The following is a 15,586-nucleotide window of genomic DNA, read 5'->3' as shown; positions in this document are numbered from 1 at the left end:
TACAGAAACTTAAATAAGCAAAAACTTGTAAACTCACATCCTGCAGATGGCCTATTTTGTAAACTAGAAGCATCTTTACACCGGTCCTTTTGAAACTAAAGTTTCTGAAATGCAGCCAGCTCCTTTTAGCTCATTTCCAGTTCTGCTTGTCCTGCATTGAATTAACTGATACTTGCACATCCCTTCTGCTCTGTCCCGGGATGTACTGAGCAGCCATGCACAGTCTGCCTGTGTTTGAGGCAAGAGGTATCTGGTGAAAACTCCCTCCTGACTGGGCTAATGTTGCTTTTTGCATCCATTCTGAAGCAGGTTGGCTCTGGGTTTATATGAACCTGCCCAGAAAGATGTGCACGGTGCTGCCAGCAATTGCAGAAGGTGGTCGGGGTATGTGTGTGCTACTTCTTAGCTATGAGTGAGGGTTTGATGCAAAACATGAGCACTTCAGATCCCCCTTCTCGTTTTGGATCCATTATGCATCAGGATGTTTTCATGACGGCATCAAAATCTTGCGCATCTGTTTCTGTGTTTCTAATCGTGTCATCGCAGAAAACGTGGTTTAGTTTAAAACTTTAAATGAAATCTGTTCTCCTCCAGCCGTGCTTTCCAGTCCTCGCTGTTTCTAGTGAGGCTGCTGAGGCAGTGTGAGCAGGATGTGGCCTGGAAAAACACGGGGATTTTTTTGTTTGTTTGTTTTGTTCTTTTTCAGGGTCACTTTATCATGGTGCTTTCAGAAGCTCATAAAAATAGTATATGGCTAAAGTAAACTCACCAGGCTTCTCTCATTATTCCAATGTATTACTAACTTGCAACTTTAAAGTGAGGAATACTGTTGACTAATCAAAATATTTATGAAAACTGTTAATGCATGGTGATTCCACATATTTGTACATCTCTCTTTGGTGTTTTTATGACAAGTTTCACAGTTTTCAAATAGCTATATTTATTTTTGTCACTTTAGTATCTCCATCTTAAGCAGGTTTTTCTTCAGTTGTCATTGGGAAACTAACCCTCCCATAGCCATACATCACTGGAATCCTCTTCCAGTTTTCTCACACTCAATATCTAAACCCAGTTCCGTGTCGATGTGTGTCTGTTGGTTAAGTGGATGTTGGATCTGCTCTAAAGACTTGACTGACTCACCATCCCTGCTGCACCATCTTCACCTGCATGTGTTTTCACCTGAGCTCCTCAGCTCAGTAAGTCTCTGGAGGGGAAGAACCCAACCTCCTGATACCTCCACACACACTGGAGGTCTTGTCCATGCGGTCTGGGTAGATGAAGTCTAGGTGAGGCTCGAGGTATTTCCCTTCAAGGCACTGAGAAATAATCCCAAATCCTGGTTTTCCAAAGCATCCAGGGGAGACTTGGATCCTGGGCTGCTCACAGGAAGGCTGAGGGCAGCAATGTGAACGGGAAATGGTGGCTCTCAGCCATGCATATGCTTAACCCCTTTCCAGAGACGATTATTCATTCAGACACAGCCTGAGGCCTTGCCATGAAACTCCCTTTATGTCCTAAATGGCCACTTTTAGCAGCCGTTACCAAACTGATTACAATCCTCAAAAAAAATCTTATTTATTTATACTATTTTTATATTTTGGTAGCCTGTCATGTCTCTAATGCACAGTGCTACCTCTTTTTCTTTCACCAAACAGCACCTATCTTTCTAAACCCTGTTCTAGAGATTTACCATGTCTCTGCTATCTCTGCAATATCTGATTTAACACAAAATAGATAAAGTTCATTTTTTTTCTTTTTTTTTTTTCCCTTCGGGGGGGGGGGTGAGTGGGTCCCCTGTGTAAGTGGGCAACATTTCAGCTGATTTTCAATAAGCACATTTCATACCTTTATTGGGTTAGGGCAGCCTTTCGGCATAACAGGTAAATCATAAAAATTGCTATGTGCCGCTTTTACCACGTCTATCCTGCTTCATGTGTGCCTTTAGGGACATCCTGCTTAAAATTATTCACCTTCCTGTAACCTTTCTCACAGTTTCATTTATTCTCCTAAATAATGGTCACATTAAAAACATTCAAGGCTGGTAAGAGAAGTCCTGAGCCTTAGGGACACACATAAGACCCAGCTCCTTTCCACCACCCAGACATTACAGCTAGAATGTTGTGATTTATCGAGGCAGAGATTGATTTCCCATGTGTAATTAAATTTAAAATTCATTGGGCATTTATGAAAATTGATGCCAGATATAGAATATACTGCCAAGAAGCAAGCGAATGTAATAAATCCCTAAAAGCAATGCAACCTCCTGTCTTACTGTCATGTGTAAAAACATTCTCTGGAGAGGAAAACACCACCTCTGACTCAATGTTAAAACCTTTCTAACATGGCAAATTGTTTTAATGTATTTTTAAGCGGTACTTGGCATTATATACACTGTGTGCACTTAACGCATTCACGAAACTGAAAAGATACTGACACGGTCTTTTTGACGGATGCATCGTAAGTTGTTATTTCAAATGAGGCATCTACATTTTTAAGAATGCCTAAAATTTTAAATTGCTGTCAAATACAAACATAATTATAAAATAGTAATAGGTTTTGATACTCATGAACAACAAAGGGGTAGATTAACCAAACCTTCTGAGTCCATCTGGAACAGGTTTCCCAGAGAGGTGGTAGATGCCCCATCCCTGGAAACATTCAAGGTCAGGCTGGATGGGGCTCTGAGCGACCTGATCTAGTTGAAGATGTCCCTGCTCATTGCAGGGGGTTGGACTGGATGACCTTTGAAGGTCCCTTCCAACCCAAACTGTTCTGTGATTCCATGATCTGAAAGGACAGTTGATGTGACACAGCATATCAGTAAAGACTGGATGCATGTACCTCTGTGTTTCCACTAGGTTTGTATTGCATCAGTCTGGTTTTGTGGTTTGAGTGTTCAGAACTGGCAAAAAGGGAGGGACAAGGAGAAAGCCTTATGTAAGTTAAAAACATGAAAAGCGAGCTTTAAACAAATGTGGAGCCACCTTTTGCTGTTGCTGATGTGGAAGCTGTCACTTGTTTGCAGCACCCCAGTCAGGGGTGGTGCCCCTGCACGTCCACAGTGCTTGCAGGGTATGATGTCACCCTGGCAGCCACCCTGCTCGGATGCGAGGTCACATTTGTCACCGCTCTGGTCTCAAGCTGCCTGCATCCATGCTGCTTGCATCAGGAAATGATTTGAGTTCGAACTGCTTCTATATGAAGTTTCTCCTCCTGGAGAGCCAGACGGCTTCCTTGAAGCGCAAGGCAGTATTGGTGATCAGGGAATTTGTGCTTTTATGACAGTACAGACATGTCCTGTGTAGCCATAAGCAGACGGGTCTGACAATATGGAGTTAATTGCACATCTGAGGCACAGAAAATAGATGAGATGAGCGGAGTGATAATAAATCATAAAGTTGCATAGATTAATATGAGTAGTTTGATGGTTTCCAGTTCAAACCCTAGATGATAAATAGAAGGTTTTTAAAATTTTTTTCTAAAACTGTGGGAGCATTTTAAAAGAGCACATAAAAGGGGGAATCTTGGAAAGCTCCTCTAAAAGCTTGGTATACATACACACCAACTTTTGCATGTTTGGTAGTATTTGCATCTTTACCTTCATGCAACACCTACACTGAGTGTTTGTTGTGTTGCCCTGTTCCTTGATACAACCAAAATACTTCCATTTATCTACTAAGAGATTCAGCACTCAAAGATAAATTCTCTGTGGGCATGACTCTGAAAATAACACAGGATGTTCTCTGGCACATGTGAAACTCTTGGGCTGCAGGTCAGTTCAAGATTAAGAACGTACATGTTGGTGTCTACTTAAGAGCTAAGTATTTTAATTCACCATAGAGTTGGGGGGGCAGGTTCCTTGGATAAGTTGTATCTGAGGTACTTCTGGTATGTGAGACATTCAGACAGGGCTGGCCAACCTGGCACACAACCTACAGGACTGTAGTGCCCTTCTGGAGCAGCATCTGGAGACAAGATGGAGTTACCTATAACCTAGACAGCAGAACTAAGCACTAGAGATCTCTTCAGGCTGACCCTCAGCAGATAGCTGAAGGTTCCTTAAATGAATCAATCACTAGACTCCTTTGAATATACTAACCAAGAGTTCAATAAGTTCTGTGAACATCTAATGCCACTTGAGAGGCTGTGGGATGTCCTATCTGGTCTGAGGCTAACCCTTCTGGAAAGACCTCAGGTCCCATATGTCCTCTGCCATATCTGCTAGCTCCGGGGAGACATCTAAGATACCTTAGGAGTTCTTGCATTGCTTTAGATGCCAACATGTAGGCAACTGAATCAAACCTTGGGTCTCCATTGATTTTAACAGGAATGCAGATGTGTTAGAGGTGGCTGTGGGCACCAAAGGCATCTTTGGAGGCTGACTGGCATGATGGAAGTTCTGCAGAAGGACCAGACCTTCCTGGAGCTTGGCACCTCTCCCCAGCCCAGGTCCCTCAGTGATGAGAGATGCCTTATATTTAAGCAATTGTATCCTGCACTTAACCTATGTGCAGGGTTTGGGTGTCTGCCTGGTGCACTGGATCCCACCCCTACTCACTTCATTGTACTTCAACTGGGTTCAAACATAGAAGACACATTTTGTAAAGATGTATTTTTCACAAATGTGGTGAATGTTTGGGAGGGTTCCCGAGTCTTTAAGTGATCTGCAGGTTTAAAACCAAGCAAAAAAATGTAAAGTGTAAATATAACATTATTAATCATCAGATATTTTTCCAAGAATTTCCCTATTTTTCTACCAAAGAATAAAGAAACCAGAAAATACTCATTTTAATGCTGATTTTAGGGAAAATTGTCACTGTCAAGGTTAATGCCATGTTTATTCCTCTTCTTTTCCTCCCATTCAATTTCACTTCTTCACCTTGTTTTTTCCACACAAATGCAGACAAAGCCATGCCCATGGCTAAAATGGTTTAACAGTGAGGAAGTAGTTTGGCCCAGGCCTTTGAAGGCCTATTGACAATGTTAAATACTCCAAAATGCTTAATGACACTTTGGATTTTTTTTTTCTTATTATGTCTCATTTTTTAAACAGCTTGAAATAGAAGTTAAAAAATTACAAACTGTTGTTTAGGCAGGTGCTATTGATTTTAATCAAAAGATCTGAGACACTAAGGTTCCTTTTCATTATTAGGCATTTGGTTTGCTCTCCTTGTGCTGCTGGTGAGCTTCTGAGTCCCAGCTCTTAACACAAATATTGTTACTAAATATGGTCAGACAGGTCGTCATCCTGACAGTCTTTCATATAAACCAACTAAACATGCATTGAAAGTGTCAAGAGGCAGAATTTAATGCAAGAGATGTATCAAGGAAATCTTGCTACTGCTCTTTGTAAGGACAAGCATACAGTGATATTATTTTTTTAATTTTATTTTCAAACTCGGGAGTCATTCCCTAGGACTCTGAGTCCAACATATCCCACTGAAAACACACGTCAATATTTTCTTCACCTGCTCTACTGGGACCTGGTCTTCTGCTACACCCAAGGGGTGCTGCGAAGAAGCATGCAGCATGATGGACATCTGATTTTGTTATACTCTCATTAGATCAGACTTTGAGTCTAGGCACCAGAATGCAGATTTCTTAGTGATGTTTGGGTTAAAAAAGAAAGGAATGTCACTCTGATTAACTCATATTTCAAGGGCAGTTTTACACTCCTACTCTATCGACCAGAAGGAAAGACAGGGGACCTCCTCTGCAGGCACTGCCCATATGCACCTTCATATATTGGATGCAGCTGCCAGATGAGAGAATGCTCAGAATCTCTCACATTTTCTCTCTGCCTAAACCCCATATTCATTTTATGTTTCCCTAAGCCCTCTATTCCTCCGCCTTTGCTCTGCATGAGCCTGCGGAGCCATCGTCCCATGTCCTCCCCAGAATACAAAGCCCCCTCAGTGCATGACCCCACTCCTTGGGCAAATGCTGAGCCCTTTTCTTCTGCGCTGAGAGCTTGTTCTGCATGACAGTGCTTGTGTCTTTAACACGTCTTTTGTGTGGCAAAGTTCTGCCCTAAGATTTGCTATGGATCTCCCATCGAGGTCAATGGATGTGGTAAGTATGTCTGCATAGCTCAACCCTGCTTTACTGTAATTGCAAAGAAAATCAAAGTGCTGGGTTGTGATAAATGTGTCATTCTTCACTCTGGATGGTGGATATCGCAGCTACTGTAGTTCACTGGCTCCTCAGAGGGAAGAATGAAGGCACAGTTTGCTTTGCCCCCAGCCCCTCTCCTATTTCCATCCTCCCAAACCTCAGATAGAGCATCACTACAGTCACATAGAGTGTCCGTGTTCCTCCTTCCTTATCACAAAAGACCAAAACAAACAAGATCCACTGATAGGTTTGGACTTAAAGGTCCAAAAAGATTTTAGGTTTGCTTCAGCCAAGCTGAAGATTCAGCTTATTTCAGCTGCTAGTGGGTATGCCCATGGACTCCAGTGGTACCTGCGGCTGTCAATAGACCTGAACTGGACTTCACTTGGCCTCTATCACAATTTATAATTCCTTTAAAGAGACAGAAGGAGGGCATGCTTATCCAATTTGTTTTACTGATAAGTAACTTTTTTTTTTTTCCAGTTTTGTAGCCGCACATTTGATGGCACTTAATTCCCCCTGATTTTATCTGTTTCCTGTCTTCATTGCGCTGAGTTTACCCTTTAGTGGTTTATTTACACTTTAATAAGCTTTTTAAATAAGCTTTTTGTTACTGAGTATCTCAAGCTTTGCTTGCTTACCTCAGTGGAGAATCAGCTCCTTAAAATACCTCTGCAACTGGAAAAATCAAACCTGCGAAAAAATTGTTTGGATTTGGGGGAATTATTGCTGCCATTGCGCTGCACGATACAACGCCGGTATTTCTGCCTTCAGATGGAAATGCCTGTGCAAATGCCGCTTTTCAATTAAATTGTAGTACAATTCGTTGAAGTTTAGCCAAGGAAAGCCTGTGAATGGAAACACTTAAATGATACATTAGGATTTAGTTACAGACTTTGCATTTGTTTTCTCAACCAAATGTAAAACAATTGTGTAGTGGCCCATAGGAGGGAAGATTGTACTTGGGTTTTGTCTGAGCGTCAGTGTTAACGATCAGTGCTCAAGCGTTTTAGATTTCAATCTTAAATTAGCAATTTAAAGACAACAAAGAATGATTTTCATGCTTGTCAGTTCTGATTAATGTAACATTAACCCCTGGAGAACAGTATATTGCTCCCGTACTTTATTTCAAGTGGCAAGAGACCAGCCCTGGGAAACAATGAAAGGCTGTTTTGGGCTTTTTTTTTTTTTTTTTTTTTTTAGCTTGAATTGTAAAGATACCGCTATCAACTGCTGCTATCACTCTTACTCCTTGCGGGTCTTGTGGTTGTTATTTTCCAAGGTATGTGACAACGAGAGATTTCCTAAATCACACCCCTGCCACGTTAATGCAATTTCATTGCTTCCTGCAGATCCCGGCGCTGGTGGTGCCGCTCCCGTGTTGATCCCGGGGAGCACCACTTCGCTGAGCGCTGCTCTGAGCTTTCAAGGGCAAAAAGTGCTGTGAGAAGGCACAGGAAATTTATACGTTTTCTCCCCTGCTGAGTAAATTACAGAGAGAGGAAACAAAACCAGAATGTGAAAGTGGCACATGAAATAAGAGCAGTTTTGTTGCAAAAGGGGTTGCATTTTGATAACTGCCTGTACAAACAAAATCTGCTGTAATTTCCCCGACTGTAAAACAGGGTCTAAATGGTGGCTGTTTGCTATCCTCATTTTTGAGGTGGTAGGATAGGTGTATGAGGAGGATAGCAGAGGGGAGGAGAGGCCATGCAATACTGCATTTGTTGTGTGAGGTGGATTAAGGTATGAATGGGTGCCTTCTGGTTCCCCTGGCCCCTTCCCAGAGTAAGGTCAGACAGAAAGTTTGTCCATATGAGACATCAAGAGACCTGTCACTGACACAGATACTGTCCCTCAGAATGAACTGATGCAATGTTTGCAGTGTGCTCAGTCGACTACAGAAAATGCTCCTCATGCATGTTTAAATGAGGCCTGCAAGTCAGGAAAAAGAAGGTGCATTGTAAGGCGAAAAAAAAAAAAGAAGAAGAACAAGCCTTGGAAAGTTTCAGCTTTCCAAATTGCAGCAATTAGATGAACAGTTTTGTATACAAATTTCACAAGACTTCCAAATAATTCAAATATGTCCTCTGGTGGCTGCAATCTCTCTCACCCAGCAATCCCTCTGTGGGAGATGCAGACCATGAAACCCCGGCGAGGGAACGGGGGACAACAAGGAGAAAAAAGCTTCTTCCACCCCAGCTGTTTAGATATACTTGCGTGTTTCCAGGGGTTTAGGTCACATTTTGTTTTGCTTCCCCTCTGTTACTGCCTAAACATTGGGAGTGGAGAGCTAACAGCTGGCTCACATGAGCCCATCATGCAGCAATGAAGGCAAAGAAAGAAGTATCTATTGAACAATGTGCACTTTTTGTGCTTGCTGTATTTCCCTTGACTCCAGTGGGAGCTTGAGGATTTGCAAGCATTACAGACTTGGTCTTGAAGGGTGATGTAGGCTTCATATATTTATCTTTCCATGGTATTTGTGTATTTGGAAACATTAATAGATTTGAATGCAAGATTGGTGCTTGCCCACATACACATATACATATGGAAGCAAGATGGTATGTAATCCATGCAGTAAATTATCATGACTTTTCATTTGTACCAGAATATTTAGAATCATAGAATCACAGAATGTCTTGAGTCGGACGGGACCCACAAGGATCATCGAGTCCAACTCCTGTCCCTGCATATGACAACCCCACCGTTCACACCATGTGTCTGAGGGTGTTGTCCAGTCTCTTCTTGAACACTGTCAGGCTTGGGGCCGTGACACCTCCCTGGGGAGCCTGTTCCAGTGTTCCACCACCCTCTGGATGAAGAACATTTTCCTAATGTCCAACCTAAACCGCCCCTGCCATTCCCTTGGGTTCTGTCATCAGTTGCCAGAGAGAAGAGATCGGCACCTGCCCCTCCTCCTCCCCTAGTGAGGAAGCTGCAAACCACTCTGAGGTTTCGTCTTAGAGTCTTCTTCTCCAGGCTGAGCAAACCAAGTGACTTTAGCGACTCCAGAGCCTCCAAAACTGACCATGGATCTTTGGCATGACTTGGCATCTGAGTCTCCACACAAGCCTTATGCTGGGAGTGGGCAGCTGCCAGCAGATCCTGGAAAGGGGGTGCCCAAAGCGGGGCTGCAGATTTGCCTCTGCACCTGCCTCCCACGCAGGCTTCTCCAAAGCCATTTGTAAGGCCCATGAGGATATGAATGCTCAGTTGCTCTTATCACTGCCTCTTTCCCTTTGGATCTCCCCTACCAGCTCCAAGATGTGGGCATATCAATACTACGTGGGGCTAGCAGGGCTCACAGGAGGGTGCAGGGGGCAAGCGGGGAGCTGCAGCACAGCCTTGCAGGAGCATGAGAGGCAGCTCTGCAGCAGAAGAGCGTGAGGGAACAACCCAGTAAGTTCATGTCCCACAAGATGTGACAGGCTGACAGCTGCATCCTGCTCCTTTAGCCATGGAACAAATGCGTAGCAAGAGGAAGTTCCTACGGTGAAGAGGCTGCACTTTAAGTTGATGATATAGACACAGGGGGTAGGAGGGGAAGTGTATGGTAATAATTTATTGTGGTTGTCATGCTCCTTGGGCTGGTTCACCTGCATGTGGCTAGGTACCAGTAAGTTCTGGCTGACAGCTGGCTTCCCAAAGCCTGAGGTGCCTTTCAGAAAGCCCTTACATAAAGAAAAATAATGAACATCTGGAAACATGCTGGAAAGCTCATGATGTTTTCTCCAGAGGGTGGAAGTTCCCTCGACAGATGATGGGAGGGGCTGGGGGAGGGAAGGGAAAGCTGGACTTCCCCATGGATAGAGCTCAGGAGTCAGCTTCTTTGCTCACCTGAACCCTGGTTGCAAACAAGAGTGGGGAAGAGGAAGGTTGGCCAGATCCAGGGGCAGAGATCTCCTTCAGCCCCCAAAGGCAGCCCTGGGAAGAGGGAAATGTAATGCCTGCTCTGAGTTTTATACGTGCATGGAGACACATAACTTCCTACCTGCAACAACTTTTTTTTTTTTTTTTTTTATACATGCCTGATGCTATTTTAATAATATTGACACTAGAATATTTAATGTTTATGTTTCACTTTTTAAAACCTTTTTGGAGGCTTCTCTTTCCTCCACCATTTGTTGCTCACGGGTTAAAAATGTAAAAAGAAAGCTTTGACTTCTGAGCCTAACCTAGGATTTTGACAGCTTCTAGTTATCCAGTGCTGACATTTAGCACAGTTTACTGTGCAGTCACTCAGTGCTATTGCAGCAAAGTTTCATAAAAGCTGCGATTACAAAATCAGATGTGACAGCCTGGTTTATGTAGAGGAGGTGGTGGTGGTGTAATTTTTGTGGTTCTACTGCCAAGATAGTCAGGAACCAGGGCTTGTTGCAGACTCTGGTGTGCTCTCTGTAGGCAGTGAGTGGTTCAAGATGCCACTTTAAGAAACACCAGTTGAAAAAACAATTCTGAAAATATTTAACCTAATATGGGCAAAACTATCTCTTCGGTGTACTAGAACTCGAAGTAATTCAAGGAAACATCCTTCCTGTTTGTTTACTTCAAACCCTCAACAACACTATGGGCTTAATGAGGTTCACTGCTTGTCTCCTTTCTCTAGCTGTTTGGGGTTTTTTTGGTGCTCCCCACACTGGTGAGACTTTCATGCAAGAGGTGAGAAAATACTGCAATAAAGTGGGAGGACAAGATTGTGAAACCACTAGTGGTGGCAAAAGGCATTTAGTAGGCATAATCTTTGAAACCACTTCGATTTTTTTAATAGACTAGATTTCAAAGCAGTGATATCAGTCTGATTTCCAAGGCTTTTCACCAAAATTAATCTTTTTGGTAGGCTTCGTCTCGAAGCATACTCTAACCTGGGAATACTGCACTGAATTAGGTTCTCCTATACACCTCATGAGCTCAGTGTCAAACATCTTTCGGCTTCAGGTTTAAATGTATATTCTCTATGGGGAGTGGCTTATACAGCATATGTATCTGATTTTGTCATCTGGAATATCATAGGATCACAGAACCACAGGTGACATAGTGCTGGGAGGGATGTGAGGAGGTGTCCAGTCCAACCTCCCCCTCAAAGTAGGACCAGCTGTGAGATCAGACCAGGTTGCTCAGAGTTTCATTCTGTTGGGTCTTGAAAACCTCCAGAGACTGAGACCAGACAGCCTTTCTGGGCAGCCCATCCCACTGTTTGAGTGTCTTCATAGGGAAATAATATCTCCTTATATTCCATCTGAAACTCATGGTTCACCTCATGCCCATTGCCCCTTGTCTTCCCAGCAGGCTGTGAGCAGCCTGGCTCCCTCTTGTCCATAACCTTCTCTTTAGGGGCTGCTGTTGGGTCCACCCAAAGCTGTTTCAGCTCCGGGCCGAGCCAGCCCCTGTCCCTCAGCCTCTCCCTGTGCCTCCCTCCAGGCTGGTCTGACCAGCAGGAGCTGAGATGTCCCTGCTCCCAGCAGGGGCTTTGCTTGGCTACTGCATCCAGCTGTGGGCACTGGCAGCTAAGAAATGTGGTGGGCAGGTGCAGAGAGCAACTGCTCTGTTAGGAAAGGCTGAAGGAACTGTATTTACTTCAGCTGGCAATGAATGGAGTAAGGGTAGAGCAAGGAATCAGGGGAAACAGTAACAAAGGTCTTCTGATGGGCTGAGTTTTGTTATATTGCAGGTGGTGGTCACTTGTCCTTGGTAGCCATTGGGAGTGAGAAAACAGAAGTTATGCACAATTCTCAACACAAATGATGTAGGTTATATACAGGGAAAAATATTCAAGTGAAGTAAAAGAACAATGCAGTACTACTCTCACACCTCAGGGCCTTAATCTTTATGAAAATGGCACATTTTGAGATATCTTTTAAAATCCTCTTTTTCTAGATGTTAAACTAGGAAACAGAGGCATAGCTCTTACACTACAAGGTTGTACTTCTTTATAGCCTATTCCTTCTCTGCTTATACAATCCGCTCAGGGCCCATTGACATGCACCACAGGTCTCTACAGAAGTCAGTTTTAATCTGAATTGCAGGCAGAGCAGATTTGGCATGCTGCGCTGGGAGGTTAGTGCTTGTTCTTCAGCACATTGCCAACACACAACAGTTATCTTCCCATTGCATCCATCAGGGACTAGGGCCTCATGGTCATGGATGCTGTACTGTAAGATTAAAAGATGGTAAGGTGGTCCCTCCACTGAGACACTTAAGCTAAATGAAAAGCGAGAAAAAAAATCAGTAGAGGCAAGGAAGTAAGAAGAAAGATGAAGAGAATAACACTACTTTTGCAAGTCAGCTAGGCTCATATTTCCTTGGGTATGTCAGCAGTGATCTCTTGCAAGCAGCAGTAGAAAGGAAATTTGTTGGTAGTGTTCACCACGATGCCACAGGCATTTCCTGCTCTAATTATAGTTGTATCTTGGGCATGACACAGGGGGATCGCACAGACTTGCCAGACTGCTGCCACGCAGCGGATTTCACTGTACAGGCCTTAAATGGTGTGGTGACTGAAGATAAGCACTGGGGCTTTCCAGCGGCGACCACTGTAGGTATTTTGTGGTGGGAAGGATGGCAACCACAGTGAAGAGATTTCAAATTGTTGTTTAAAGTGAAAGGTAAAACCAGCAGGAGTCTGTGGGCATTTGCAGAGACATCCAGGCTGTTGAATGGGAAACAAAGCAGTCACTGCGGCTGCAGAAAAGTGCCCATTTTTTACCAGTGTCCTCAGTTAACAGAACTATTTTTAAATCTAAAAATGCTTGTATTTTTTTTTTCTTTAATGCAATTTTATTAAATAATGACCAACATTCTTTATTATATCCTGACTTTGCTTTTTGGGGGGTATAAACTGACCCCTATGGGTCCACAGCTGTAGATACCGCTTGTGCTCTCTGGTAGCTGCCCCAAGGCCAGATCTGTGCAGACTCCCTGCAGGACAGCTCAAGCAGAGATTTTAATTTAACCTCACAGGGAAAGCATGCTGTCTTTCTATTGTGTTTTCATTTGGGACTCTCAAAACACCTGAGAAATACTATGGACCCAGATGTCTTGGATACCGGGATGTAAGAGAAATTTGAACATCCCTGATTGTTGCTGGACAAAGCCAGGTTTGGATCTTGCCAGTCCAGATAAGAGGTTAACCTAGAGTGAAGGAAGCTCCTCATCCTTGCTGCTGGTGGCAATTGCTCTGCACTGAATTGGCCTGTCCTGAATGGAGAAGTTTAGCGTGAGGCTTTCCTGCTTGCCCCGTATATACTTTGTGCTTGGGAGAGAAGGGAGACAAAGGAATTATATAATGTATTTAATATTTTCAATGATTTAGAAGTCATTTTATAAACTCTCTTTAACTGGAGCCCCTGAGGCACAGCTTTCCCTCCCTGCCCTCCACCGAGGGCTGCCAGAGGTTCCCAGCCATGCTGTCAAGAATGAGGGAGGAAAGGCATCATCATGCTGCTTGCCGGCAGACACAGGTGGAGGAAAACAGCTGGGAAAAGTCAAACACAGAACCTGTGCCCCTGCCTCCAGCATCCTCAGGGCAGTAACCAAACTTTTTAAAGGTTCACTGGAGCAGCTGTGGCCTGGGAGAGATGTCTGACTCCAGCAAAACTGTGGGTCCTGTGTGCAAAGCTTCAGGGTTTGGTGGATGTCAGGGCATCTGAGGACAAGAGCCAGGAAACAAACGCTGCTGCCAGCAGCTCTGGAGGAAACAGTTGGAAGGGGAACCACAGTAGACCCTGCAGAGCCTCCTTGGGCACGTGCTTTAATGCCTTGTGTTCAAATCTGTCCTTCTTTTTGGGGTGCATGGTTGGGGCTGGAGTCTGGGTTTCACGTGCCGAAGCTGGCAGCCTGGGAAGTAGAGGCTCAAGTGTTATATTCCCCTCAAAAACAGAACAAAGCCTATAAAAGTCCTCGTGCTCATGCAACCCACCATCCAAGATGAGTGAAAGGAGTAAAAGTAGTGATAATCCTCTCCACTTTATACAGAGTAAAGCAGATGGCTGAGGCAGAGAAGTGACTTCTTCTAAGTCCATGTGGGGAGCGCAGCCCCTTTTCCCAAGCTGAGGAGCCAGCAGGTAAGTGGGTGTCTCCTGGGGGTGGGCATCTTCACAGCAGGGGCACCTGTTCATCAGAAGGAACCAGACCTTTATTTATTCTGCTTCCTCATTGGTTTCATGCTTTGCATTTCAGTCTTCCGTCAACTCAGTGCTTTCTTGTTTATATTTTCCTAATTTCAAAGGAAGGTGTTTTGCTGACATTTATACAATAACTGTTTCTCATGCCAAATGCTTAAGAAAGTTTTAAAGTTGCTGTCTGGGGAGCATAAATGCACTCCTTCCTCTTCTCCATGCAAGACTGTAACGCATAAACCAGGTGTGACTCCTGGTTTAGAAATTGAAAGCCTAGGGTATTGCTTTTCCAGATTGAACATCTAAATAAAAGAGGTCACGTTGAGGCTTCATAACTCAGGCAAGGTAACATACGCTAAGAGCTGGGAGCCAAACAGGACTGAAAAAAATGTTGATGACTCAAGTATGTGTTCACTTTCTCCACCTACCTCTCTATCTATAAATCAGCTGTAAGAGGAAATAACTCCTTCCAGAGGGTTGTGCTGTCATGCAGGCAATATTCTGTCCCTTCACCAGCCTGTAAATCATTGCAGTCAGGAGAGAGCTGTACATCAGACAGGCTGCTGGTGGTTGGAAGGATGTAAATGTATCAGTGGATTAAATAATCTCTGGCTCTACATGTCTGGAAATGAAAGAGTTTTTCTGCAAGTCAGGTCACTTCTAGTACAAGTAATGTTGCCACTGTAGTTTCCTTTCTCTGCCTGGGCATTTGATCAATTTGCAAGGGTCTACATGCTGCAGGTAATGTCCCGGGCCTTTTTCCTGGCCGCACAGCTACAAAAGACCCAGGGCACTATCCTAGAAGAAGCACTGTCCAGCGGTGGCTTGAGGTGACACCACTTGGGTGCAGAGGCTTTTTTTTTGGCTTCCTTCCAGAACCAGACCTTACTACTGAAATGTCAGTCGAGCTGTCAGCTCCTTGCAGTTGTGCCTGCAGACTACTTCCTGCTGGTTTTGATGTGTTTATACACACGTGGATGCATTCACTATGCCTGGGTTGCTGTGATGAACAGCTGGCTATGTGACCCTTTCCTGCTGTCCTCTAGCGGGTGGCTTCAGAAGAGCTCTGGCACCTTGCAAGGCCCCATCTCTGGTGGAAATGCTTTAAGTCAAGAGTAACAGCCCCCCTGAGATCTGAAGGACATGAGGTGTCAGTGTCACCACCACAAGGCTCCAAGTGTCCAGGCAGCAACTGCATTGTGGATTGTGAAGGCTCAGGTGACAGTGAAAGCACACTCTTAGTCCTCTCTCTGCTCTTTGTGCAGACTGCATGGCTGAAATAAGTGACTGCTGCTGTTTTAAGGCATTTGCACATTGAATGGGTACGGTGAATCCACAAATTGTCATAGAATAGT

Source organism: Streptopelia decaocto (genome assembly GCF_964273445.1).
Source record: "Streptopelia decaocto genome assembly, chromosome: 1".
NCBI lineage: Eukaryota > Metazoa > Chordata > Aves > Columbiformes > Columbidae > Streptopelia > Streptopelia decaocto.
This window is presented reverse-complemented; position numbering follows the sequence as displayed.